At 44.2% G+C, this 27388-nt stretch overlaps 3 long non-coding RNA genes across 4 annotated transcripts; 2 read left to right on the top strand and 1 right to left on the bottom strand.

The window, feature by feature from the left end:
- Positions 1 to 3707: 3707 nt before the first annotated feature.
- Positions 3708 to 27340, bottom strand: LOC309358798. Of its 2 annotated transcripts, XR_014163611.1 has the most exons (3): positions 27194 to 27340; positions 13247 to 13420; positions 3708 to 4763 (listed from the first exon to the last, which is right to left on the bottom strand). It is a non-coding gene; the product is annotated as an uncharacterized lncRNA (long non-coding RNA). The 2 variants fall into 2 exon arrangements; XR_014163612.1 differs by lacking the exons at positions 13247 to 13420; positions 27194 to 27340 and adding an exon at positions 5715 to 5741.
- On the top strand, positions 7916 to 10039 carry LOC309358739. Its single transcript, XR_014163541.1, has 2 exons — positions 7916 to 7960; positions 8909 to 10039. It is a non-coding gene; the product is annotated as an uncharacterized lncRNA (long non-coding RNA).
- On the top strand, positions 15867 to 19084 carry LOC309358718. The gene is made up of 2 exons (XR_014163513.1): positions 15867 to 16295; positions 18477 to 19084. It is a non-coding gene; the product is annotated as an uncharacterized lncRNA (long non-coding RNA).
- Positions 27341 to 27388: the final 48 nt, after the last annotated feature.

Genomic DNA, 27388 nt, shown 5'->3' with positions numbered 1-27388 from the left:
CAGGGCAGTTCAAACATAAAATTGCAAAATAAAGAACCCGCAAAATACATAATGAAAATAAGAACAAGAACAAACCAACAATCCCCCCTGCCACAACACATTTAAAAGGGCATCAGCTGTCAATCAACCTAAGGACCTATGGCCCTCCACCATCTTTTACCATCGTCTGTATTTGCTGTGGCTGATGTTGGAGAGTTGGAGTCCAACCAGATCTGGAAGGCTTGCAGGTTCGTCACCTGTGTTGTAACCCCAGAGAGTTGTTGCCCATCAGTGTGGCCCAACCCATCAGAATGCGGCAGCACGCAAAGCAATGATATGCATTCCAAGATTATCTGCTTGGAAGCCTCATACAATGGTGCAAATCCCCAAACCCACTTATCCTTTAAAACCAGCAGCTACTAGCAGAACGCCCACATAACCTTGGTACACCAATGAGATCCAGAAGATGTCCCCACTGTTCCAGAATCCAAAATGGACTTACCTAGTTCTCTAAACAGCAGAAATGAGAAGAAGTGTTTGGAAGAACCCTAGATTATGGCCTTTTTATACTGTTTTGTAGCAGGAAGTAGAGGTCGTTGCAGGAAGCATATTCAAGACTTCCTATTATTTATTTATTTTGTCAGGGGGTATGATGATGAGCCGGTAAATTGCCATAGGGAACACCCTGGTTTACTGTAAGCAGCAGACACACTTTCCTTGTTAAACAAATATTGATAGATAATCACATCACTGTCATCATATGTTTCCCTCAAGCTCAGTATGCAAGTGTTCCACATCTTTCACCACACTAGTGTTGGCTATTTGCAGTATGGTAGCACTGCAGAGAGCTTGCTGGGGAGACCATGCATTAAAAAGGGACTCAAAAAGTACTTAAACAAGGTTTTAATAACAAAAACAAAAACTCCTTATACACTAAATACATCAACAACAAACCAGACCCAACCACCAACCCATCCCCCAGGGTAATGGGAGAGCTGGGTGCTGCTCCTTATATACTACACACAATTGCCAACACAGCTTAATCAGTACAACTCAGCAGCACCTGCTATGTTTCACAGCTGTAAAGCTGGGTCTCGTTATCTTGCTCTGGCCCTTGCTCTGGCTCCTTAAAGACATACACATCGGGTGCAACAATGATGAACCTTTACATTTAAAGAAACCATTCAACAACTAGCTGCTGAAAGGATCTGGAGCAACATTAGGAAGTTTAGGGAACTTGTTTCCATTTGATGTTTTATCGTGTTCCACAGGGTAGGTACCACTACTGAGAAGGTCCTCTACCTGGTTCCCTGTAACTTCACTTCTCGCAGTGAGGGAACTGCCAGAAGGCCCTTAGTGCTGGACCTCAGAGTCAAGGCTGAATGATGGGGGTGGAGATGCTCCTTCAGGTATACTGGGCCAAGACTACCTTCTCTGTAGTGGTGCCCGCCCTGTGGAATGCCCTCCCATCAGAAGTTAAGGAAATAAACAACTATCTGACATTTAGAAGACATCTGAAGGCAGCCCCAATTAGGGAAGTTTTTAATGTCTGATGTTTTATTGTATTTTTAATATTCTGTTGGAAGCCACCCAGAGTGGCTGGGGAAACCCAGCTAGATAGGCAGACTCCTTCAGTCCTGTGTTAGTAAGCAGGAAGAGTAATGCCTGATGTTATGCCTTAAAGCAGGATGGGAAATGATTCCAACCTCAGATAGTTCTGTTGGATCTCTCAGCAGCTTTTGATACCATTGCCCACAACACCCTTCTGGACCGGCTAGAGGGGCTGGGAGCTGGTGGCACTGTTATACAGTGGTTCCGCTCCTTCCTCCTGGGCCGTGTCCAGAATGAAGTGTTGGGAAATGAGTGTTCAGACCCCTGGAATCTCACTTGTGGGGTGTCTCAGGGTTCCGTCCTCTCCCACATGCTTTTTAACATCTATATGAAGCCTCTGGGAGAGATCATCAGGGGGTTTGGGCTGGGTGATCATCAGTATGTGGATGATACCCAGCTCTACCTATCTTTCAAATCGGAACCAGTGAAGGAGGTGAAAGCCTGGAGGCAGTTGGAGGATGGATGGTGGCTAACAGATTGAGGTTGAATCCTGACACGACAGAAGTACTGTTTGGGGGAGACAGGGGGCAGGTGGGTGTGGAGGATTCCCGGGTCCTAAATGCGGTAACTGTGCCCCTGAAGGACCAGGTGCACAGCCTGGGAATAATAATGGACTCACAGCTGTCCATGGAGGCACAGGTCAATTCTGTGCCCAAGGCAGGTGTCTACCAGCTCCATCTGATACACAAGCTGAGACCCTACCTGCCCACGAACCGTCTCACCAAAGTGGTGCATGCTCTGGTTATCTCCTGCTTGGACTACTGCAATGCGCTCTCCATGGGGAGAAGGTGGACCTGGAAACTACAACTAATCCAGAATGTGGCAGCTAGAATGGTGACTGGGAGCGGTCACCGAGACGACATAACATCGGTCCTGAAAGACCTACACTGGCTCCCTGCATGAGGGCTTTAATGGTCAGCACCAACACTTTGAATTGTTCTCGGAAACGTACTGAGAGCCAATGTAGGTCCTTCAAGACCGGTGTTGTATGGTCTCGGCGGCCACTCCCAATCCCCAGTCTCACTGCCACATTCTGGATGATTTTTAACATTAAGAAAGGGTTAAGGAATGGTTTTCATAACTTAGATGGACACATGACATCCTACTTTTAATAACACATTATGAATGTTAATGCGCTGCAGAGCAACCAGCAACCAGCAGTAGGGAAACAACATTTTGATGGAGGAAACAAAGGGAAGAAACACTTTTAATTTACAAGTATGCTCTGTGACATTTCACAACAGTATATCAAATATCATTCTGAGAATGTTAAACTGATCGGTCTAGATCGAGCCTTGGCCTTCATGGTTTGACATTCACTGTGGTGCACATGCCCGACCTTCAGTGCAAGTTGGCAAGGGAATGCTCATACTCAAAATGCTTTGGGAATTTTATCCCAAGGACTTTGCTTTCCTCCCCAGACTAGAGGCCAGATTAAATCCATGAACAAAAAGCCACTTCAAACAATGGCTCCCTACAGTTTGAAGTAGGTGAAAAAGAGGAGTCCCATGCCAGTTCTGGGTTTTCTACCAAATTCCACTTTTGGGGTGTTGAGTTGTGGCAAATCTACTCCAACCCTAAAGTGGGAGCAAAATTATTCAGACAGTGCTTTCAAACTTTATACCCTTTGTGAACTAAATTCCACCAATGTATTTGATAGTTTTGAAACTTTTCTCTGCAATACTGTCTTTTTAAGTGTTGTGTTGTCTTATATGAAGGTGCAATTTGTAAACATTTAAATCAAGAAAGTGAGATATATGGAATTATGCTAGGAATGGTGGTTGAAGGACAGCCTAAAATCGATAAAATGAAGTGATCTGCATATATGTTATATGTTCTGGTGTTTGAGTCGATTTAGTTTAGTTTAGATTTAGTTTAGTTTAGGTTCTTTGGTTTTGTTCTTTAAAAAAAGTGAACCGATTGAGTCAAAGGTACTTTGAAACCATTTCTCATTTCGAATGAGGACCCCAGGGTATCATAATGGTAGATGCTCCTGCAACTGTGCTGAAGCTGAGTTGGTCAAGATCAGCTCAGTGCCTCGACAGGAGGCAATGAGAGAACCCTACCTAATTCCACACTTCAATTCAATCATAGAAAAAAGAGAGAGGAGATCAATGTTTTGGATGCAAATAGAAGTTTAATATGAACCCAGAGAGATATGCATAGCCCAAAGAGAAGTGCAAACAGAAAGAAATACATTATGTTTCATAATACTTCGTTTCCATAAAATACAAGGCTGATAGAACATGGTGGAACAAGACTGCAAACCAGATGGTACCCAATGCATGTTCAGAAATGGGATAATTGACAATGAGGATTCCTTTTTGCTTTTCTTCTTTGCTTTTTTGAAAGGGAGGGATCTTCTTCATACAATTCACCAGGGAATTGAGAAAAGGATCCCGGGGAAGGTGTCATATATATAACCCACTCTGGCTAGCATTCCCAATCCAGAGTAAAAATTCAGAATGGCTAATACTCCCTCAGTCCCCATCCCATAATATTGCTTCCTCAGAATGACTTGAATGTGCAATTCCTTGTAGAAATGGCTTGGTCAACCCACAGTTCGAATTCTGGTGCTCAGATCAAGTGGCCTGCAGATGGTGAAGCATTATTCAAGGATTTTAAATTCAACCACCTGAGGCAAAACAGATATAATGCTGAGAATTAGAATGTAGGCATAATCAGGATGCGATAAGCATAAGGAAAGCTTGCATCCATCTTATTTCAAGAAGGGCTCAGATGCCACAGGTCACGCCTTGTGCCAATTGTGATGTTCAATATTTCAGGAGGGAGTGGTGGGAACTGGTCCACCTCTCCTGTTTTTCTCTTGCTTTATTTTGGTTGCCGTCCTTCTTCCATGCATATCCTTCTTTGGCCTTGATTTAGAACTTGCAGGTAGTGTGGCTGCTACTGTGGTTGCCTGAGCTGCTTGGCAGGGCATGACAGCCACCATTGGCATGCCTAGAAGATCTGCCCAGAGGGTATTTAACACATGGGTTGTGCTGATCAATGACAAGAGGCTCCTCGGGGCAGTAGAGCTCTGGCCCTGGGATGGTCAGGACAAAAGCTGGCGGCTGGATGGTCACTGTTGAAGGAGGACATTGGGCATGGCATGAATCGCGCCAGATACCAGAAGGACGACCGGCAGACATCTTTGAGTTTTAGAGGTGGATCTGAAAGAAGATAAGAGTCAGCATTACGTTGAGCTTGAGGTGCTGGTTAAGAACCTTAGGGGAGCCCTGCTGGATCAGACCAAAGGGCCATCTAGGGTAGAGGTTTATCAATTGAAGGTTTTATTCCTTCACAATTGTAGAACATGGTTCCATGCAGTGAAGCTTTCTAGTTGCCTGACTCAATCTATTTAAGTCCCATAGCCCCATGATAAAGCAGACATGTTATGCACACGAGGCCTCACGTCCCAATAGGAGCAAGTTCTGCTTTAAGGACCTATGGCAGAAAGGCTGGGGAGGACGTCCACCTAACACCAGGAAATCTGATGCATTAGCATCCATATTCCAATGGCCTGACAACTTCTTAGACATGGTAGCCTCAGCTTCCTAATGGAGCTACGTATGTAGAAGGCAACAGTTGCCATCCACACCTCCAGCCCAAAGGTTTTGAGTTCCACTGAAGAGGGAGCTAACTACCTCTGGGCTTTCAACCCCAATGTCAATCTCTAACAGAGTCTCATCTATACCTGCACACCAGGACTACCTATCCCAACATCAAACTTCTCATTGATTTCCAGGGCTTCTTTTGACCTGGAACTCAGTTCCAGCACCTCTCAGGTGGGCACCATTGTCGTTACAAGAGAACAAGGGAGGTGTTCGTGGTGAGCTCTGACACCTCTTTTTCTAGAAAAATAGCACTGGCCGTGCCCATAAATCAGTGGTGAGGAATCTGTGGAGCTGCAGAGGTTGCTCAATGGCGGCTCCTAACCAAGTATAATACATCCAGATCCAAAGAAAGAGAAGCAATGCAAGTAAGTTAGCTTGAAAACCTCACACAAAGGAGCAAATCCGTGAACCAACTTATCTATCCTGCAGATGAACTCCTGTGTAACCTCTGCATATCTAGAAGATCCAGAAGCTGTGCCCATTGTCCCAGAACCCAAATAGACTTACCTAGTTCTCTGAGAATCAGAAGCGAAGTGTTTGGAAGAAGCCTAGTGCATGGGCTTTTTATACTGCTTGGTGGCAGGAAGTTTATTTAAGACTTCCCTGTTTTTCTTTTGGGGGTGGAATAGATATAATGAAGAGCTGACATATTGCTATAGGGAACACCACAGATTTTTTAATAAAGAGGTGACACCCTTTCCTTGATAATCTAATATTCATTTATGGTCACCGCGTTGGCATGTTATGTTTCACCCAAACTCAGTATTAAAGCACCACACATATTTTAACATAGGCCAATGTGCCAAAAACAGCACCTGATCTTCACAAAGTTGTTATTGAAACTGGCACATCATGCTCAGCACGTGGTTCCAGGACATAGCCAGTGTTTGTGGCAATCAGGATAGAGACATTGCTGGTACCCTGATACCACTAAGTGTCTACCTCTCTTTGTGGAAGACCTCTGAGAAGATGGGATCTGGAAGAATCAGGATAGACAAGGGGAAGGACATACTATGGGAAATTTATACTATTAGCACATCTTGAATTTTTCAACTTTCAAATTCCAAAGATAAGGCGTGCTAAAAAAATTGAGAATTCAAAAGATATTTTGGTTGAATTAGTATTCTGTTTGGTAATTGAAAAGTGTGTAAGATTTCATTTAAAAAAGATTTCTTAAAGGTACCCCTAATAGTTAAGTCCAGTCGTGAACAACTCTGGTTGTGGCTCTCATCTTGCTTTACTGGCCGAGGGAGCCAACGTTTGTCCGCAGACAGTTTTTCCAGGTCATGTGGCCAGCATGACTAAGCCACTTCTGGCAAACCAGGGCAGCCCATGGAAACGCCGTTTACCTTCCCGCCAGAGCGGTACCTATTTATCTACTTGCACTTTGACGTGCTTTGGAACTTCTAGGTTGGCAGGAGCTGGGGCCGAGCAACGGGAGCTCACCCTGATGCGGGGATTGGAATGCCGACCTTCTGATCGGCAAGCCCAAGAGGCTCAGTGGTTTACACCACAGCGCCACCCGCGTCCCGTAATATTTCATAGAAATCATTAAAAAATTATTGCCAAGTACTTGCAGTTATATGTTATTATTATTATTTACTTGTTTAGCATTACTTGACATTTTCAGAAGGTAAAATTCTAATTATTCGGTTTTCCGAAAGGAGTTCATGTACTTCTTCATCAGACATAGACTTACCAAGCTAAATGTTGTCCACTCATAAACATAATAGCAGATTTGAATTCCTGACATCCCCAAACATCAGATTTTTCAGAGCCCCTCACTGAAAAAAAAATGCAAAAGATACGTTTTGCCCCTAAAATGACATGCCATATAGAATTCACCCCCATGACATATACATGCAGGTCCTGCTACTGGAATGCTTGTTATCCACAAATTCAGATCTCCAAACATAAAAATGATGCTCAAACCTCATTACATTCTTCGTTAATTCAGTCAGAGTTTGCACACCTACTAACTTGTTTATTAGTTTTTTGCCATTTTTGGGCAGAAACCAGGGAGAAAGGGACAGGGAATTTTACCTTCTGAATCTTTTGAATTCTCAATATTTTTAGCACCCCTTATCTTTGGAATTTGAAAGCTGAAAAATTCAAGATGTGCTAATAGTATAACTTCCCCATAGTATGTCCTTCCCCTTGTCTATCCTGATTCTTCCAGATCCCTATCTTCTCAGAGGTCTTCCACAAAGAGAGACCTTAGTAGACACTTAGTGGTATCAGGGTATGAGCAATGTTTCTATCCTGATTGCCACAAACACTGGCTATGTCCTGGAACCACGTGCTGAGCATGATGTGCCAGTTTCAGTAACAACTTTGTGAAGATCAAGTGCTGATTATTGTCACATTGGCCTATGTTAAAATTCAAGATGGATCATCATGTGCCAGTTTCAATAACAACTTTGTGAAGATCAAGTGCTGTTTTTGGCACATTGGCCTATGCATCAACCGACATGTTAAAATATGTGTGGTGCTTTAATACTGAGTTTGGGAGAAACATAACATGCCAACGCGGTGACCATAAATGAATATTAGATTATCAAGGAAAGGGTGTCACCTCTATTAAAAAATCTGTGGTGTTCCCTGTAGCAATATGTCAGCTCTTCATTATAGCCATTCCACCCCCAAAAGAAAAACAGGGAAGTCTTAAATAAACTTCCTGCCACCAAGCAGTATAAAAAGCCCATGCACTAGGCTTCTTCCAAACACTTCGCTTCTGATTCTCAGAGAACTAGGTAAGTCTATTTGGGTTCTGGGACAATGGGCACAGCTTCTGGATCTTCTAGATATGCAGAGGTTACACAGGAGTCCATCTGCAGGATAGATAAGTTGGTTCAAGGACTTGCTCCTTTGTGTGAGGTTTTCAAACTAACTTACTTGCATTGCTTCTCTTTCTTTGGATCTGGATGCATTATACTTGGTTAGTAGCCGCCATTCAGCAACCTTCAGCTCCACAGATTCCTCACCACTGATTTATGGGCACGGCCAGTGCTATTTTTCTAGAAAAAGAGGTGCCAGAACTCACCATGAACACCTCCCTTGTTCTCTTAGAATGACAATGGTGCCCACCTGAGAGGTGCTGGAACTGAGTTCCAGGTCAAAAGAAGCCCTGGAAATCAATGAGATACTTTGCTGAAGTTTGATGTAGGGATAGGTAGTCCTGGAGTGCAGGCATAGATGAGACTCTGTTGGAGATTGACATTGGGTTTGAAAGCCCAAAGGCAGTTAGCTCCCTTTTCAGTGGAATTCAAAACCTTTGGGCTGGAGGTGTGGATTGCAACTGTTGCCTTCTACATACGTAGCTCCATCAGGAAGCTGAGGCTACCATGTCTAAGAAGTTGTCAGGCCATTGGAATATGGATGCTAATGCATCAGATTTCCTGGTGTTAGGTGGACATCCTTCCCAGCCTTTCTGCTTTAGGTCCTTAAAGCAGAACTTGCTCCTATTTGGTCCTGAGGCCTCATGTTCATAACAGGTGTGCTTTATCATGGGGCTATGGGACCTTAATTGATTGAGCCAGGCAACTAGAAAGCTCCACTGCATGGACCCATGTTCTAGAATTATGAAGGAATAAAACCTTCAATTGATAAACCTCTACCCTAGATGGCCCTTTGGTCTGATCCAGCAGGGCTCCCCTAAGGTTCTTAACCAGCATCTCATGCCTACTCTTATCTTCTTTCAGATCCACCTCTAAACCTCAAAGATGTCTGCCGGTCGTCGTTCTGGTATCTGGCGCGATTCTTGCCATGCCCAATGTCCTCCTTCCACAGTGACCATCCAGCCGCCAGCTTTTGTCCTGACCATCCCAGGGCCAGAGCTCTACTGCCCTGAGCAGCCTCTTGTCATTGATCAGCACAACCCATGTGTTAAACCTCTGGCACAACCTCTGGGCAGATCTTCTAGGCATGCCAGTGGTGGCTGTCATGCCCTGCCAAGCAGCTCATGCCACAACAGCAGCCACACTAGCAGCAGCCACAATACAAGCAGCTCATGCCACAATAGCAGCTACAGTACCTGCAAGTTCTAAATCAAGGCCAAAGAAGGATATGCATGGAAGAAGGACGGCAACCAAAATAAAGCAAGAGAAAAACAGGAGAGCTCGACCAGTTCCCACCACTCCCTCCTGAAATATTGAACATCACAGTTGGCACAAGGCGTGACCTGTGGCATCTGAGCCCTTCTTGAAATAAGATGCACGCAAGCTTTCCTTATGCTTATGCAGTATGCTTATCGCATACTGATTATGCCTACATTCTAATTCTCCGCATTATATCTGTTTTGCCTCAGGTGGTTGAATTTAAAATCCTTGAATAATGCTTCACCATCTGCAGGCCACTTGATCTGAGCACCAGAATTCAAACTGTGGGTTGACCAAGCCATTTCTACAAGGAATTGCACATTCAGGTCATTGTGAGGAAGCAATATTATGGGATGGGGACTGAGGGAGTATTATCCATTCTGAATTTTTACTCTGAATTTGGAATGCTAGCCAGAGTGGGTTATATATATGACACCTTCCCCGGGATTCTTTTCTCAATTCCCTGGTGAATTATATGAAGAAGATCCCTCCCTTTCAAAAAAGCAAAGAAGAAAAGCAAAAAGGAACCCTGATTGTCAATTATCCCATTTCTGAACATGCATTGGTTACCATCTGGTTTGCAGTCTTATTCCACCATGTTCTATCAGCCTTGTATTTTATGGAAACAAAGTATTATGAAACATAATGTATTTCATTCTGCATTCTATTTGCGCTTCTCTTTGGGCTATGCATACCTCTTTGGGTTCATATTAAACTTCTATTTGCATCCAAAAACATTGATCTCCTCTCTCTTTTTCCTGTGATTGAATTCAAGTGTGGAATTAGGTAGGGTTCTTTCTCTCATTGCCTCCTGTCGAGGCACTGAGCTGATCTTGACCAACTCAGCTTCAGCACAATTGCAGCAGTATCTACCATCATGATACCTTGGGGTCCTTATATGAAATGAGAAATGGCTTTCAAAGTACCTTTGACTCAATCGGTTCTCTTTTTTTAAAGAACAAAAATAAAGAACCTAAACTAAATTGACTCAAACACCAGAACATATAACATCAATGCAGATTATTTCATTTTATAGATTTTATGCTGTCCTTCAACCACCATTCCTAGCATAATTCCATATATCTCACTTTCTTGAATTAAATGTTTACCAATTGTACCTTCATATAAGATATCACAAGGTGGTATAACACTTAAAAAGACAGTATTACAGAGAAAAGTTTCAAAACTATCAAATACATTGGTGGAAGTTAGTTCACAAAGAATATAAAGTTTCGAAGCACTGTCTGAATAATTTTGCTCCCACTCTAGGGTCGGAGTAGATTTGCCACAACTCAACACCCCAAAAGTGGAATTTGGAAGAAAACCCAGAACTGGCATGGGACTCCTCTTTTTCACCTACTTCAAACTGTAGGGAGCCATTGCTTGAAGTGGCTTTTTGTTCATGGGTTTAATCTGGCCTCTAGTCTGGGGAGGAAAGCAAAGTCCTTGGGGTAAAATTCCCAAAGCATTTTGAGTATGAGCATTCCCTTGCCAACTTGCACTGAAGGTCGGACATGTGCACCACAGTGAATGTCAAACAATTAAGGCCATGGCTCAGTCTACACTGACCAGTTTAACATTCTTAGAATGATATTAGATATATTGTTCTAAAATGTCACAGGGCATACTTGTAAATTAAAAGTGTTTCTTCCCTTTGTTTCCTCCATCAAAATGTTGTTTCCCTACTGCTGGTTGCTGGTTGCTCTGCTATTAAAAGTAGGATGTCATGTGTCCAACTAAGTTATGAAAACCATTCCTTAACCCTTTCTTAATGTTAAAAGTCATCCAGAATGCGGCAGCTAGACTGGTGATTGGGAGTGGCTGCTGAGACCATACAACACTGGTCTTGAAAGACCTACATTGGCTGCCATTACATTTCTGAGAACAATTCAAAGTGTTGGTGCTGACCTTTAAAGCCCTATATGGCCTCAGCCCAGTATATCTGAAGGAACATCTTCACCTCCATTGTTCAGCCCAGACACTGAAGTCCAGCTCCAAGGGTCTTCTCTTGGTTCCCTCACTGTGAGAAGCAAAGTTACAGGAAACCAGGCAGAGGGCCTTCTCGGTAGTGGTGCCCTCCTTGTGGAACGCCCTCCCATCAGATGTCAAGGAAATAAATATATGATTTCTACTCCAACAGGGAGTTTGTCTTCAACAATGTGTAGAATCATGACATTGAAAATAATAGAGTTGGGCGATAACACAACCCTCTTTGACACCTGATCCCACTGTGAATGGTTCACTTTGAGAGCCATTGTTATCTGTGATTGTTGCTGACATATTATCATGGAGGAGCTGCAGGATGTTCACAAATTTATCTGGGCAGTCAATTTTTGGAAGGACAGTCCACAGGGCATTACCATTTACCGTGTCAAAGGCCTTATTCAGGTCAATAAATGAGATATACAGGGGTTGGTTTTGCTCCCTGCATTTTTCTTGAAGCTTTTGGGAGGTGAAAATCATGTCCACTGTCCTAGAAGGTCTCAAACAATTTTGGGATTCAGGAAGATTAGCCTCAGATATTGTTAGGAGATGGTTTGCTAAGATCCTTGCAATAATTTTGCAGGTAGTAGCTAATAAAGAGATGCCTCAATAGTTTCTGTAATCTGTTTTATCACCTTTAAAAATAAATTGATAATTTTGGCATCCCTAAAGCCTCCTGGGATCTCCTCTCTCTCCCAGATTTTTTCAATGAACTTGTGAAGTTGTTGTGTAAGTTCAATTCTGCCCACTTTTAAGACTTCAGCAGGTATCCCACCAGGTCCTCTGGCTTTGTTGTTTTTCATTTGGTTAATAGCTATACACAACTCTCCCAGACTTGCAGATACTGCAAGCTCATCTCTAACTTGGTTTTGCAGAATTTGTGAGAGAACCTCAGCAGCTATGGGGGAGTTGCAGTTAAGGAGATGCTGTTAATGTTCTTTCCAGTGCAGCGCAATAGCTTCTTTATCTTTTAGAAGTGTGGTACTGTCTGTTGTGGGATGCAGGTTGCACTGTGGGTTAAACCACAGAGCCTAGGACTTGCCAATCAGAAGGTCGGTGGTTCGAATCCCCACAATGGGGTGAGCTCCCATTGCTCAGTTCCTGCTCCTGCCAACCTAGCAGTTCAAAAGCACGTCAAAGTGCAAGTAGATTAATAGGCACCGCTCCAGTGGGAAGGTAAACAGCGTTTCCGTGTGCTGCTCTGGTTCGCCAGAAGCGGCTTAGTTATGCTGGCCACATGACCCGGAAGCTGTACGCTGGTTCTCTCGGCCAACAAAGCGAGATGAGTGCCGCAACCCCAGAGTCGGTCACAACTGGACCTAATGGTCAGGGGTCCCTTTACCTTTACCGTCTGTTGAGCATAGGGGGCATATGCCATGATTTATTGGCCATAGATGGTCTTTGTGGCTTTAAACAAACTCTGTGCATCATGAGTGTCAGCTAAGTGCTGGCTAAGTACTGAGTGTACAGAATCATTGTCGCTGTAGTCACATACATAAATACCTTTGAGGTTTTCATTTCTTCAAGTATTAAAACATTATTGCTCTGTATTCAATTAAAATTTCAGGGTAGCCACGAGAAAACTATCAGATCATCCTTAAGGAAATGTGGTCCTCAGAAGAAAGACATTGTTGGCTACCTCTGAAGTAGCACCTTCTGCCTTTCTTGTTTACCATGGCTCACCAGAAGTAGCATGTTTCAGTGGAAACACCCAGATGTGGCAAGCTTGTAGCCATCAGTCCTGGTTTTGGGGTGGTTTAAAGACGGCAATGCAGTGATCGTTTTGATAATGATTCTCCTGATCCCAACTGAGCAAATTCCAGGAAATGTGAGATTACATCTCATATAAGAATGTGGCTTTGGCATGCTATGAGGAAAAGAACCTGTAGGGTGTAACTTGGATGCTCTGTTGCTCTGAGGTTTGCAAGAAACTCATAAACAGAACAGGCAATTACTTACTGTAATTTGAAGTTCTTGCCACATGGAAAACACTCAGCTGGGAGGCAGAGCCCTATGAAGTAACTCATCCTGAAGATGCATCATGCAACATCAATGCCAGTATCTGAAGTCTTTTCTCACAGCCCTTCTTCTTTTAACTAAACTTCAGTGTTCCCAGATTCGTAGTACTGATGTCTAGAAAAGGAAAACTAGAAAAACTAACTTCTACAATTATAGTGCTTTAGAGAGACTCTCAAGAGCATCCAGTCCACCACCACCTCGTTCAATGCAGGGATCTCGCAGGTACAGCATCCCTAACCAAAGGCTGCCCAGAGGCTGATTGCTCCACCATCAAACATATCTCAACAATTAGGCAGTTTCTCCTAGCATTTACCACAAACACATACACTTGCAAATTTATCTGGCTTTTGTTAAACTGTTTGGAATCACAATCATTCATTGATCTCCTAACAATCACCCAAAGTTTAGCCTGCAGTTCCTGGCCTACCTTTTCACCACTGTTTCCCTTAAATGGCCTGGTACAAACTTCCAGTTCCCCTGAAGGTACATTTCTCCCCTGGTGCTAGGGCAGAATCAGTTCTGGGTTGTGTTTGCTTGTCTTCTGGAGGAAAACATGGACTATAAACCCTCCAGGAGCACCTCCCAGAGCATCACCTCTGCATGTTCTATTATCTAATACAGGTGTGAGGAACCCTTGGGCCTTCAAATATAGCTGAACTGCAAGTCCTGTATTCCTGGCCATTTGGCGATGCTTTCTGGTGCTGGTGGAAGCTATAACACCTGGAGAGCAGAGGTTGCCCAACTTGATCTAATATCTAGGCCCTAAATTTTAGGGTTCTTAGAAGCTAAGTTCCATTGACCTAAGCTAGTTATGACCATCCATTTCACTGGGTCTACTCTGAGGAAGAGCAGCATGGGATACAACCCTTATAGGTCACAGTTTCCATAAAAATACACCATACAAAATGACAATAAGCTCAATATAGCATCGTTTAAAATGAGCTGAGAAAGAGAAATCAATACAAGGAAAAATCATTTATGAACCACTTGCTAGAAACATCCCAAAGGAATTGATAATAAAAACATTTTACTAAAAACATTTTCAAATTTATTATAGAATCAGATCAGAGCTTTTTTTTTTTAATCCATAAAAAGGTTGTTGGGAAAGGAAAGCCTTCAGCAGGCACCAATGTGTGTGTGTGTGTGTGTGTGTGTGTGTGTGTGTGTATGTGTGTGTATATATATATATATTGCCGTCCATAGACCCACAAAACAGTTTCAAAACAAGATACAGTTAAGACAACCAAACAACAGGCGAAAGAGACTGAGGTAGTCATTTTGTTATGTCTAGAGCGTGATGGTCTTTGTTTCTTGCGACTTCCGTAAGAAACTTCGCCACAGTCAGTGTAATACCATTTGACCTATCCTCCAGAAGGTATTTAATATGGAAGGCTTCAGATTTGCTAGTAAGGCTTTGATCATTTGATCCCTTGCTTGCTCATACTGCCCACAATGCAGTAGGATATGGTTCATGCAATCAACATCCTGAGAACATAAACAAAGCCTATTCTAATAGGGGATGCCTCTCAGTCTACCATTTAGAAGTTCTGATGGAAATACATTTAATCTAGCTTTGGTAAATAAATGTCAATAGGTGGGTATGGACAAATTCCTAAGATATGAGGCTAACTGAAAGTCGTGCCCGTATTGGATTCCTGCTGCAATCGGGTGACAGATTACATTGGATCTGGATCGCAGGTCGCTATGTGAGGTGTCCCAAAGCCTTTGCCTCAGGGATACAAGGGCGGTATCGTAGCCCAGTTGATACAAAAGGAATGGTGGCAGTCCAATCGAGGTGGTGTTCCTTGCCATAGTTTTCAGCCATGGACTGATAAACTCCTCGTTGGTTAGATGTACAGTGGTACCTCGGGTTAAATACTTAATTCGTTCTGGAGATCCGTTCTTAACCTGAAAATGTTCTTAACCTGAAGCACCACTTTAGCTAATGGAGCTTCCTGCTGCTGCCACGCCACCGCTGCACGATTTCTGTTCTCATCCTGTAGCAAAGTTCTTAACCCGAGGTAATATTTCTGGGTAAGCGGAAGCGTCTGTAACCTGAAGCGTATGTAACCCGAGGTACCACTGTATAAGTAATCCCTTCCCCAGGCCAAATACTGAGATCTTAAGCCATTATCTCAAGGCAATTTGAGACCTGTAGTAAGGGCCGGAAAAAAACTTTGCCTGGAACCCATCTAACTTAGGAAATAAGCTGTTGTTCCAGACGTTTGAAGTGTAGAGAAGTTGGGAGACAGATTTTGCATTAACAGGCACCAATAAGAGAACAAGAGACATCACTTGTCCTGATATGTGATGCGTCCAAGGGCCTGATCCCAACATTGCATGAAATAGACTACCTGATGAGTTGGTATCTACAAGATACCATCCCTGGCAAAGTAGAGTGACCAGTTACGTCTGTAAGGGGGTGAGACAATATTTAATTAGGAACAATGGAATATAGGAAGCTGTATTATTGTTGCCTTATTTGACACTTTTTCCAGATTTCCAAATTCTCAGGGGTGTTTTATGGTGGGTTAACTTAGTGGTCACCTTACTGGTTTGAGGGCACCAGCAGTGACTCCATCCTGATTGCAATTAACATTAGCTATGCCCCATAACAACTTGTTTATTATGGTGTACCAGTTAGGAGAGCAAATTTGTGAAGAGGAAATGCTGATTTGGCACGCTGTCCATGCAGCAATCGGTATGTTGAAAGATTTGTAATGTTTTGATACTGAGTTTGGGAGAACCCTATGACAACAGTGAGGTGAGTATTCAGTGAGGTGAGTATTCTGATTATTAAGGAAAGGGTGTCAACTCTTTACAGGAATCTGGGGAGTTCCCTATGACAATTTACCAACTTGTCATCATACACCCCTTAAAAAGGGGGAGTCTTAAGTATGTTCCAGGCTACCAGAGATACAGTATAAAAAGCCCATCCTCTAGGCTGCTTCCAAACACTTCTCTGCATTCCTGCTTCTTAGAGAACTAGGTAAGTCCACTTGGGTTCTGAGAAAGCGGGCACATTTTCTGAATGTACAAATTTTCTAGGATGCACATTTTCTAGGTTTACAAAGGTTATGCAGGTGAATGTCAGTTGTTGCTAATTTTCAAGGGTAGATTGCACTGCTATGTGAGGTTTTCAAGCAAGTGCACTTGAATTGTGTGTGTGTGTGGCTGCATTATGCTGGGCTGGAGCACTTGGGTGGGGAAAACTTCTCTGGGGTTTATAGTAAAGGTGAGGAACCTATGGACTCCAGCACTCCAACATCATCAACAGGCACAATGGTCAAGGATGATGGGAGCAGCAATCCAGAAACTTCTGGAGGACCACAGACTCCTCACCACTGATTTACATTCTTAGAAGAGATACTTGATTGAAGTTTATCATTGGGATAGATGGTCCAAATGGAAGATAACTTCCTTTTTGCTGAAACTCACAAGCTTTGCAGTAACAGTAGCAGTGGCGGCGGCAGTTGTTGCCTTCTACATAGCTCTACCATGAAGTTGTGAGTCCCACCAAGAGGAAACTACCAGGCCCTTGGACTATCTATCCAAAAATGTGTCAGGTTTCCTGGTGTCAGGCTGAAGTATTTCCTATTCTTTCTATGATAGGTCCTTTCAACTGATACCACTACTATTTAGACCTGGGACCTTCTGCGCTTTCTCATTTGATTACAGGAATTGCTTATATCGAGCCAGAAGACTGGCTCATTTAAATTGTAGAGTTGGAGGAAGCCATGTAGATTTTCAAGACCAACTTTCTGCTCAATGAGGAAAATCCAGATCTTGATAATCCAGAATATATTACTGCCCAGTGTATGCTTGAAGACCTCTAGAGTGGAAGAACCCTTCCACTACCCTTCTGCTTGTACCAGTAATGGAACCTAGAGTTTCTCCCTCATTAGAGTCAGAGGGTTTTATTCAATGAAGTCCAGCTCATTACATACCCATGAAAATTAATGAATCTAACTTGGCCATTAACTTCAATGGGCCTACTCTGAGTAAGCCTAGCTTTGCATTCCCTCCTCTCCCATAAGCTGGACAGCTATCTCTTGTGGAAGCTCTTCCTTTAGCCCAGTGTTCTCCAAGGTCTCAGGTTGATGACTTATCAAAATCATCTGATATCCATTTTAACTAGAGGTGGTTATGGTATTCTAACCTACAGGAAGCAATGTTGGCCACCCATCTGGTTGGCTTTAAAATTCATGGCAGATAAGGCTGCCAGTGACTACAAGCCACAATGGCCATGTTCTGTTTCAAATGTCAGGGGCAGTAATGCTTCTGAACATCCGTTGCTGGAAACCACAGAAGGCAAGAGTGGTTTGTGCTCAGTTGCTGCTTGAGGGCTTCCCATAAGGGCATCTGGGTGGCCTCTGTGAGAACAAGATGATGGACCAGATGGGACATTATCATGATACAGCAGACTCTTCTTATGTTCTTATGTTCTTTTGTTCTTATGTTCTTATTCTGATGGTCTCACCCAGCAAAACCAAGACTCCCTAAACTCTTCAGCTCCATGGAATCACTACCCTACAGGGAAACACCACAGTATTTGAGACTTTAGCTTAGAGAAAATGAGGTAGTATACAACCATTGTAGGCTTTGATAGCTTTATCCGCAGTTGATTTGGGGGAAAAGCTACAGCTCAACGGGAGAGCATCCACCATGCTTGCAGAAGGTCTCTGTTTCAGTCCCTGGCATCTCTGGGTAGGAGAGACCCCTGTCTGAACTCCTGGAGAGCCACTGGCAGTGAATGAGCACAAAGCCAAGCTGGATGGAACATTGGTCTGATTTGGTATAGGGCAGTTTTGTATGTGCCTGGATATAAACCACCTGTAAAGCCTGTAAAGTTGGTGATCAATCCTTGCATCTTGTGGAAATGGATTCCACAGTCTAACAATATGTTGTGTGACAGAGAACTTCCTTTTTCTCTATGCTGAATCTTCTGCAGTTCAGCTTCATTGAATGGGAGCAAATGTTTTGGGTTTTTTTTACTATGGAAGGGGGAGAATGAAAAAAAAATCGCTCTATTGACTCCATGGATATATATATCCCATGGTATAGAACTAGATGGCCTTTTGGTGTCTTATTGAGCTCCTAACTATTGTTAATATCAAACTTGTGCTCTCCACTGGGAACTTTGCATGATGCTGACTCCATGTTCTTTCAGGTCCACCTCTGAACCTCAAAGATGTCTGCTGGCCGTGGTGGATGGAATAATCAATGCTATGCCCAGTGCCCCCCATCAACAGTGACCATCCGGCCACCACCTTTTGTCCTGACCATCCCAGGGCCAGCTCTCTGTTGCCCTGACCAGGCTTTTCGCATCGAGCAGTACAACCCATGTGCTTACGGATATGGTGGCGGCAGATCTTCTCTGTATGCCAGTGGTGGTTCCAACATGTCCTCGTTCTATACCCAGGCCCTGCCAAGCAACACATGTAGCAGTGGTAACTGCTGGCTTTAAATCAAGACCAAAGTGGAAGATCCAAGGAAGAACGATGAGAAAACAAGAAGAGCTAGATCAGCTTCCACAACTCCAACCTAAATGTTGAACATCCACAATACTTGGATGTTTTCCTTATGTCTATATCTGTTTTGCCTATGGCAGTTGTATTTAAAATCCTTGTATACTGCTCTTACTGTCTGCTGACAACTTGATCTTAGCAACAGGTTGAGAATTGTGTGCATCCAGTACTTCGTTTCACATCGTTATTTGCACTTCTGACCGGGTTATTCCTATTTGCTTTCATATTAAAATTTGAATTGCATCCGAAATCACTTATCTCCTCTCTTCCTTCTATGGTTGAACTGAAGTGTGGGCTTCCTTTCTTGCTTCCTGTCCAGGCACTGTACCAACTTAGTTTCAACACAGCTACAGCCCCACATCTGGTTTCATGATACCTTGGGGCCCTCATTCTCTACAATAAGTGGATTTCATAGAGTCATCAAGCCAATCAGCTCATTTTCAAAGAAGCAAAAGTGCTCATCTCACTTCATTAGCTGAGGGAGCCAGCATACAGCTTCTGGGTCATGTGGCCAGCATAGCTAAGCCACTTCTGGCGAACCAGAGCAGAGCACAGAAACACTGTTTACCTTCCCGCCGGAGCGGTACCTATTTATCTACTTGCACATTGATGTGCTGATGTGCTTTCGAACTGCTAGGCTGGCAGGAACAGGGACCAAACAATGGAAGCTCACCCTGTTGTGGGGATTCGAACCGCCGACCTTCCGATCGGCAAGCCCTAGGCTCTGTGGTATATACACGGGAAGACACCCGAGGACACCAAAACCTGCATTCCTGTACCCGTGAAAATCTACGAAAGCAAATATATATATATATATATATATATATATATATATATATATATATATATATATGCAGGTTTTGGTGTCCTCGGGTGTCTTCCCGTGTAAAAGTTGGGGTGTCTAGGCGACGTTTCGACGAGGTCTCACTCGTCATCTTCATGAGACCTCGAGTGAGACCTCGTCGAAACGTCGCCTAGACACCCCAACTTTTACACGGGAAGACACCCGAGGACACCAAAACCTGCATTCCTGTACCCGTGAAAATCTACGAAAGCAAATATATATATATATATATATATATAACACAACAGTTGAATAACAGAATAGATAAGCCACTTTTGAAAATAGATTTTATGTTGTCCTTCAACAAGCGTTTCCAATACGGTTGTATATATTTTATTTTATTTTATAGATTTAAATATTTACAAACCACAGTTGTCCATAACATATCACAAAGGGGTTTACAACCTGAAAACACAATATTACTAGCTCTGATTTGTTTGTTGTATAACTCTATTGTCAAAGGCTGTTAACATCTGTATAGCAGCTGTTGGTAACCACGGGTGGAGAGCATTGTGTTGTGCTCAGCTCCTGATTATGGGGTTTCCATGGAGGCACCTGGTTGGCCACTGTGGGAACATGATTGTAATGGTTCAAGGGGTTGCTCGTGCGTAAATCGGCACCACACCTGGCTGGGTTGCCTGAGTGAACCCTTTCTGCCTGGACAGCCACTCACCCGTGGCTGTCTCAATCGCTGGCAGAATCCGTCAGAGGGCGTTTCTTGAACTTCTTCCAGCAAAGAAGCTCTTTGACGCCTAGTCTCCGCCTACTCTCCCTGCGCGGAAGCCTTCTGCGCTGGGAGGGTGTGGGCAGTGGAGGACCCATGCCCTCCCCGCTGGTCCCCGGCGAGGAGTCATGGAGCCACCTCGCCGATTCCCCCATCTGCCCCCCTTCTCCACTGATGCTATGCTGATTTCCTTCCCCAGAAGATGGGCTGCTTCTCTCCCTCCTGGGATGCTCTCCGGAATCCCTCTGGAGCCCTCCCTCTCCCTCTGGCTCCGATGGCAGTTCCCTGACAATGATGTTGGTCCAGAGACTGTCCACTAACCTGATCCAGCTGGGCTCTTCTGATGTTTCTAAGTTCCTTCCACTTGAGCATAAAAAATTGTTGGTGAGGAACATATCAGGAAGGAGGTAGTCTAAGAATCCTCCTCCCATCTAGCCATCCTTTCATTTTCAGCTCATAAAAGAATAGGGCTGTAACATCAACACTGGCGAGACTCTGCCAGTACATCAGCTGTCATTAAACCCAAATCAGGTGATAACTATTGTCAAGAAAAGGGAGCAAATCATATTACACAAGCAAAGGTGCAGAGACACAAACACATGCCCAGTTTACTAGAGTAGCCTGACCTATCTGCATAAAAATAAAAATCCTTCCAGGATTCACAGAAACTTCACCCAGCCAACTCCTTATTACATCAACAGGCTCCTATCAAAGATACACAGCCCTGAATCTAGTCCTGAAATGCAGGGATTTTCTGGGCAATTAATTCACTTGCTTCTCTATCATTGCAACTGTGTGCAGAAGAGGGCAACCTAGATGATCAAGGGCTTGGAAGCCAGGCCTTGTGAAGAATGGTGGAAGAAGCTGGGTATGTTTAACCTGAAAAAGGCAAGACTGAGAGGAGATATGATAGCCATCTTCAAATATCTCAAGGGTTGTCAGATGGAACATTTAGCTTGTTTTCTCCTTCTCTGAAGGGTAGGACTCAAACCAATGGCTCCATGTTACAAGAAACCAGAGTCCATGTAAACATCAGGATGAACTTTCTGACAGTAAGAACCATTTGACGGTGGAATGGTTCCCCTCAGGAGGTTGTGAACTCTTCTTCCTTGGAGGTTTCAAAGTAGAGGTTGGCTGGTCATCTGTTACAGGTGCTGTGGTGATCACACAGGGTCCCCGGACGTTTAACGGTCTATTGATCCCTTATGCCACAACTGTGCTCGCTTCCCGCTGCCACCAACCAGTTACTCTCTGGTAAACACTGAGTCCAGTCAGTTGTTAAAAGTAAACCAAAAAACCCCAAGTTTATTTTACAAACATTAATGAGTTTGTGATTTCTCAGATAATATTCCTGTCAGTATCTTAACTTTAATTTCTTTACCAGCCTATACTTTCCTAATACCTTCTGACTGATTATCTCAACTGTTTGACTGACTCCTCTTAACAAATTATCTCCCTCTCTCACACCAGACTAGCCCAACCCACAGACTTATCTTCTCTGTCTCTCCCTAACTCCAGACTGTCTTCTCAACAACTCTAACTCACTAAAAACCTCTGTGCTTAAACTTATACACAGTTAACTCTGCCCCCTGTGTTCCCATGGGTTAGTCATATTACAATTAGTTAACCCTTTCCCTATGAACCCAGTATGAAGTCATACACATAGGAGGGAGAACACCACAGATGCTTTAGTTGACTAGATGTCCCTTGGGGTCCCTTCCAACTCCACAGTTCTATGGTTCTATGATTAACTGGAAATCAGAAAGGGGGCTGGATCTGGAGATTCAAGATGCTACGACTACTTTGCAGTGGAGACTGGCTCATCAGGATGAATGAGGCAGAATTCCACAAACCTCTGTCTGCCTTCTTAAAACCAGTCCACAGAGTGGCAATGTCTGCCAGCTTCCTCCTCCTTAGTCTTAGGGTTTAGCAACACTAACCTTTCTTGCCCCACCAGGCACTCCTTTTGCAGGGGTTGGGACTAGATGACTCCAAGTGTCCCTTCCAACTCCACAATTCCATGAGAGTTCTCTGATTATTTACAGGCACAGGTCCACACCTAACTCTTTGTGTCTGAGATTTACCTATAAGCTAAACAAGCTATAGCTTAGGCAGCCTTCCTAAACCTTGGCCCTCCAGATGTTTTGAGACTACAGTTCCCATCATCCCTGACCACTGGTTCTGCTAGCTAGGGATCATGGGAGTTGTAGGCCTAAAACATCTGGAGGGCCGAGGTTGAGGAAGCTTGGCTTAGGGCCCCACTCTCTTGGGGGGCCCCAAAAAAATTAAAGGGAAAAAAAGTGTTTCTAAAGGAGCCTTTGTTATTGCCAAATGCCAATGTGTTTGCATTATTAAGTTTGTTATGAAAAAAAATCATTTAAAGTTAGAACTTAATAATTATTTCACTAATAATATACTTCTTCTTAATTGCATTTCACTATTAATACACTTCTTAACTGTATTTCAGTTCAAGAATTACTTTGATAAATGGATATATGCAAATGGTGTTAGATACCTCGTAGGTCCATAAATTACTGTCAGAGCCACCCGTCTGGTCCCAGCTCACAAGAGACCCAAGTCCGATCCAGTTTATTTACAAAAAGTCTTTATTGAAGATCATTGCTCCATTTACATTCCATCTTTGTGACTCTACGTCTGTAACGTTAGACCGCTGAAGTACCCTCTGAATCCGTACCGCCTCTACACCAATTTAAGAGGCTTGTGCTGGACCACCTCTTCCTCTCCTTCCTTTTCCGCAGGGTCTTTCTGCCTCCCTGGGTTCCCCCTCGCCGGGACTCGCCCGAGGCTGAATCCTCTGACGCCTCTGCCCCCCTCCTTCTCGCTTTGGGGCCGGGCTCCTCCCCAGGGCTCTCCTCACTTCCACGCGCCTCTACATTTGAACTTGGCGCGCGTACGTTGCTTCTGACCTTTCTCTCGACCGCTACACTGCTCCCGGTGCTGCTCTCCACCCTTTCCGGCTGAGCGTCCTGCTCCGATCTCCTTCCCCTGTCTCCTTCTTGCTCTCCTCCCTCTGACACACTGGTAACTCCACCCCCTTCACTCCGTTCCGGCTGAGAAGCCGGCTCCGGTGCCCAACTCGCACTGGAGCTTCTCCCTTCGCTCCCCTGCTCCTCACTGCTTCCCCCTTGGCCTCCCTTTGGTCTGACCAGGGGGGCCCCCTTTTGGGAGTCCTCTGACTCACTGGACAGACTCATGGACGACCTTTGGTCATCGTCATCCTCCTCCTCATCTCTCTGGGATTCTTCCCCCTCGCTCTCTGTCTCCTCCCCCATCTGCTCTTCTCTCCCTGAAACCCTGACAATTACCATATAGCATATATTCAACACAAAAACAGCAACAATTTGTTGTTGACAAAGGACAGCTGGTCATACAAAGGGCTCCATTACCTTCAGTAGCCAAGGGCCTCATCAAACCTAAATCCAGCCCTGCCCCATCCCCAGGCTTTCCCCACAAAAACCCATTCTTTAGAGCTCAACATCAATTCAGTTTTTCTGCAGTTGGCCATTTGCTCAGGTTGAGCTTTAAAGAGTTGGTTTTCATGGAGAAAGCAGGGGAAGGCACTCAGACACTGAGCTTTAAATCATGAACCATGCCTGGAAAGAATCATAGAGCTGAATCACAGAATTGTGGACTTGCAAGGGACTCTGGGGCCATCTAGGGTCAACTAGTGTGGATAAGCCCTCCATCTTGTCCCTTGTAGAACTCAGCAGGGAAGAGGACAAAGAGGAAGTTACAAGCAGTTGGGATATGGGTGCCATTGGCTCTGGCGCCACCTACTGTTTGGGTTCCATGCATTCCACCTCACCAGTCCCAGTGAGTGCCACTCACCACTGCTGCTGGTTAGGGTAAACACTTTTGAATTTCCTACAATAGAGAGGGCAAAACCAAGGGCAAAGGGGGACACAAGTTTGTATTAGGATTGTGCATGGGGACTGAGATCCCAAAGGAGCAGGAAAGACTTTTTATGTACATGATGACAGCCGTACGGATGTTACTAGCCCAAGAGAGGGAAAGAAGACAAAGTCCCTACAAGAGAGGAATGGCAAACTAAGCTGTCAGAGTACAGTGGTACCTCGGTTTACAGACACTTCAGGTTACAGATGCTTCAGGTTACAGACTCTGCTAACCCAGAAATAGTACCTCGGGTTAAGAACTTTGCTTCAGGATGAGAACAGAAACCGCGTGGCAGCAGTGTGGCTGCAGCGGGAGGCACCATTAGCTAAAGTGAAACCTCAGGTTAAGAACAGTTTCAGGTTAAGAACAGACCTCTGGAATGAATTAAGTTCTTAACCCGAGGTGCCACTGTAAAAAGGTTAAATAATAATATCCACATCAGTAGAAGTTAGTTGGGAAGTAATCCCAGAGACTTTGAAAGCCCTGTCGGAATGATTCCTGCTGAGTCTCCACTGGCAAAGAGTTCCATGGGGGAGGCAAGCTACACCCGCCAGCCAGCTGATTGGCAGGAGCACAATTCCCCCGATGCCGCAGTGAGCTGGAAATGATCTAGGGAGTGTTTCCTGCCTGCAGCTGGGGGGGGGGCTCAACAACTTTGAGCCATCTCCCCCCATTTTCTTAAAATTTAGTCCCCCAAAATAGGGGGGTCCTTATACATGGGGGGCATCTTATAGGCGGAAAAATACGGTACTTGGGAAACCACTGTAAGGAGATGAAAACTTTAGCAGGATTGCCATAACACTTGTAATGTGGCAAATATAATGAATAAAATGGAGAGATATAAGATATGGATTACTGAATCATATGCAGTTGGAAAAGGTTAACAATAGGACCCATGGAGGGGAAGGTGGGAAGTCCAGAGATTCAGAGAAATCTCTAAATATGGATATGTATTTTGTATTGTTGTAAAACCAAGTATTTTTTTTAGAAAAAGAAAAAGCTGTGCATGGACATTTTGATCCACCCTCTGATCCTAATCTGTGGCACCCTGATGGGCTTACTCATCCTGTGACACCCTGGCAGCTACCCACCCTCTCCTAGATCCATCCATGAAACCATCTGAGAGTGAGGCTAAGGGTTTTGAAAACTGAATTTTATGAAAGTTCAAATATGATTTTATTTTAAAAAAAGGTAAGGGGTGCACCAGCACCACAAAGATCAGAGCCTCTTGCTTAACAGCTGTTCTCTATAACACAGGGCATGTTGTCGCCCTGCAGCTAACCAGGAGGTTGCTGTTAGAGGAATTCCCAGAATGACCTGTGAATACGGATTGTTAAACCACTCTGGGAATTGTAGCTCTGAGAGGGGGAAAGGGGATCTCCAAACAACTCTCAACTCCCTTAACCAGTGTTTCCCCAACTTGGGTCTCCCTCTGTTTTTGGAATACTACTCCCATCCTCCCTAGCAAGACCAGTGGTCAGGGATGATGAAAATCATAGTCCAAAAGCAGCCGGAAACCCAAGTTTGAGAAACTCTGCCCTTAACAAACTACATGTCCTAGGATTCTTTAGGGAAAGCCACAACAGTTTAAACTGGTATCACACTGCATTGTGATGTATAGTGTGAATGCGGCCCTATTCATGTGGAGAAACCCTCCATGCTTTCTCATCAAAATTCTTCAAGGATCTTCCTTTGGAATTACCTGGACATTCCACATACTTACACAGGCACAAAATTTTAAGGTAGTTGCTCTGAGCAATATCTGAAGGACTGTGTCTTCCCATATAAACCATCCTGGACTTTGTGTTCATCATCTCAGGCCCTTCTTTGTGTGCCTCCTCCACATAAGGTCCAAAGCGTGGCAACACAAGAATGGGCCTTCCCTCTACTGGCTCCCTGTTTGTGGAATGCTCTCCCCAGGAATGTTCACCTGGTGCCTTTATTATATATGTTTAGGAGCAAGGCAAAAATGTTCCTCTTCAACCAGACCTTTGGCTGCCTGATATTCTACAGCCTTTTAAAGGTGTCTGTTGGAAGGGAGGATTATTGTTTTGTTGTTTTCGTTTTAATTACTGTATTTACCTGTGTTTTTATCCTGTATTATATTCTTGAACCACCACAAGACCTTGTGATGAAGGGCAGTACATAAATGTGGGAAGCGGGTGGCGCTGTGGTCTAAAACACTGAGCCTCCTGGGCTTGCCAGTCAGAAGGGGGGTGGTTCGAATCCCCATGACAAGGTGAGCTCCCGTTGCTCTGTCCCAGCTCCTGCCAACCTAGCAGTTCGAGAGCACGCCAGTGCAAGTAGATAAATAGGTACTGCTGCGCTGGGAAGTTAAAGAGCGTTTCTGTGCACTCTGGTTTCCATCATGGTGTTCCATTGCTCCAGAAGTGGTTTAGTCATGCTGGCCACATGACCCAGAAAGCTGTCTGTGGACAAACTCTGGCTCCCTTGGCCTGAAATTGAGATGAGTACCACAACCTCATAGTTGCCTTTGGCTGGACTTAACTGTCCAGGGGTCCTTTACCTTTACATAAATGTTAATGATAATGATAATTATAAAGTGCTGTGCTAGTCCAATTGTAAAAGTGGGAGGGCAATACCTTTGATGTTCTTCCAACAGTTACCCCTGTTGCGTGAGATATGAATTTTCTCTCTCTTTCTTTTATTGCATTGATATCCCCCTTTCTTCTTCATAGAGCTCAAGGTGGCCTGCAGGTTCTCCCTGTCCTCATTTAATCCCCACAACAACCCCATGAGCTAGGTTAGGCTGAAAGACAGGGACTGGCCCAAGGTCACCCATTAACCTTCATGGTTACGTGGGGATTCAAACTCTACTCTCCCCAGGTCACAATCCATCAATCTAACCAACTCACCACCACTGCCACTCACTGGAGATCCATCAAAGCATTTTATAGTGCAGAAACTGATAAACATTTTTATGTGCAGTTGGAGAAGTATGGAGGCAGGAAAGCAGAGAGCTGCATTTCATACCTTCCAAACAGCAGCCTCCTATCCACAGTGGTGCCAGCTAGGCTGGTGCAACCACATGCACGCAATATAATTTAATA

This window comes from Podarcis melisellensis (genome assembly GCF_964234715.1).
Source record: "Podarcis melisellensis genome assembly, chromosome: 16".
Taxonomy (NCBI): domain Eukaryota; kingdom Metazoa; phylum Chordata; class Lepidosauria; order Squamata; family Lacertidae; genus Podarcis; species Podarcis melisellensis.
Note: the sequence above shows the minus strand (reverse complement) of the source record. Positions and strands in the feature narration are given on the sequence as shown.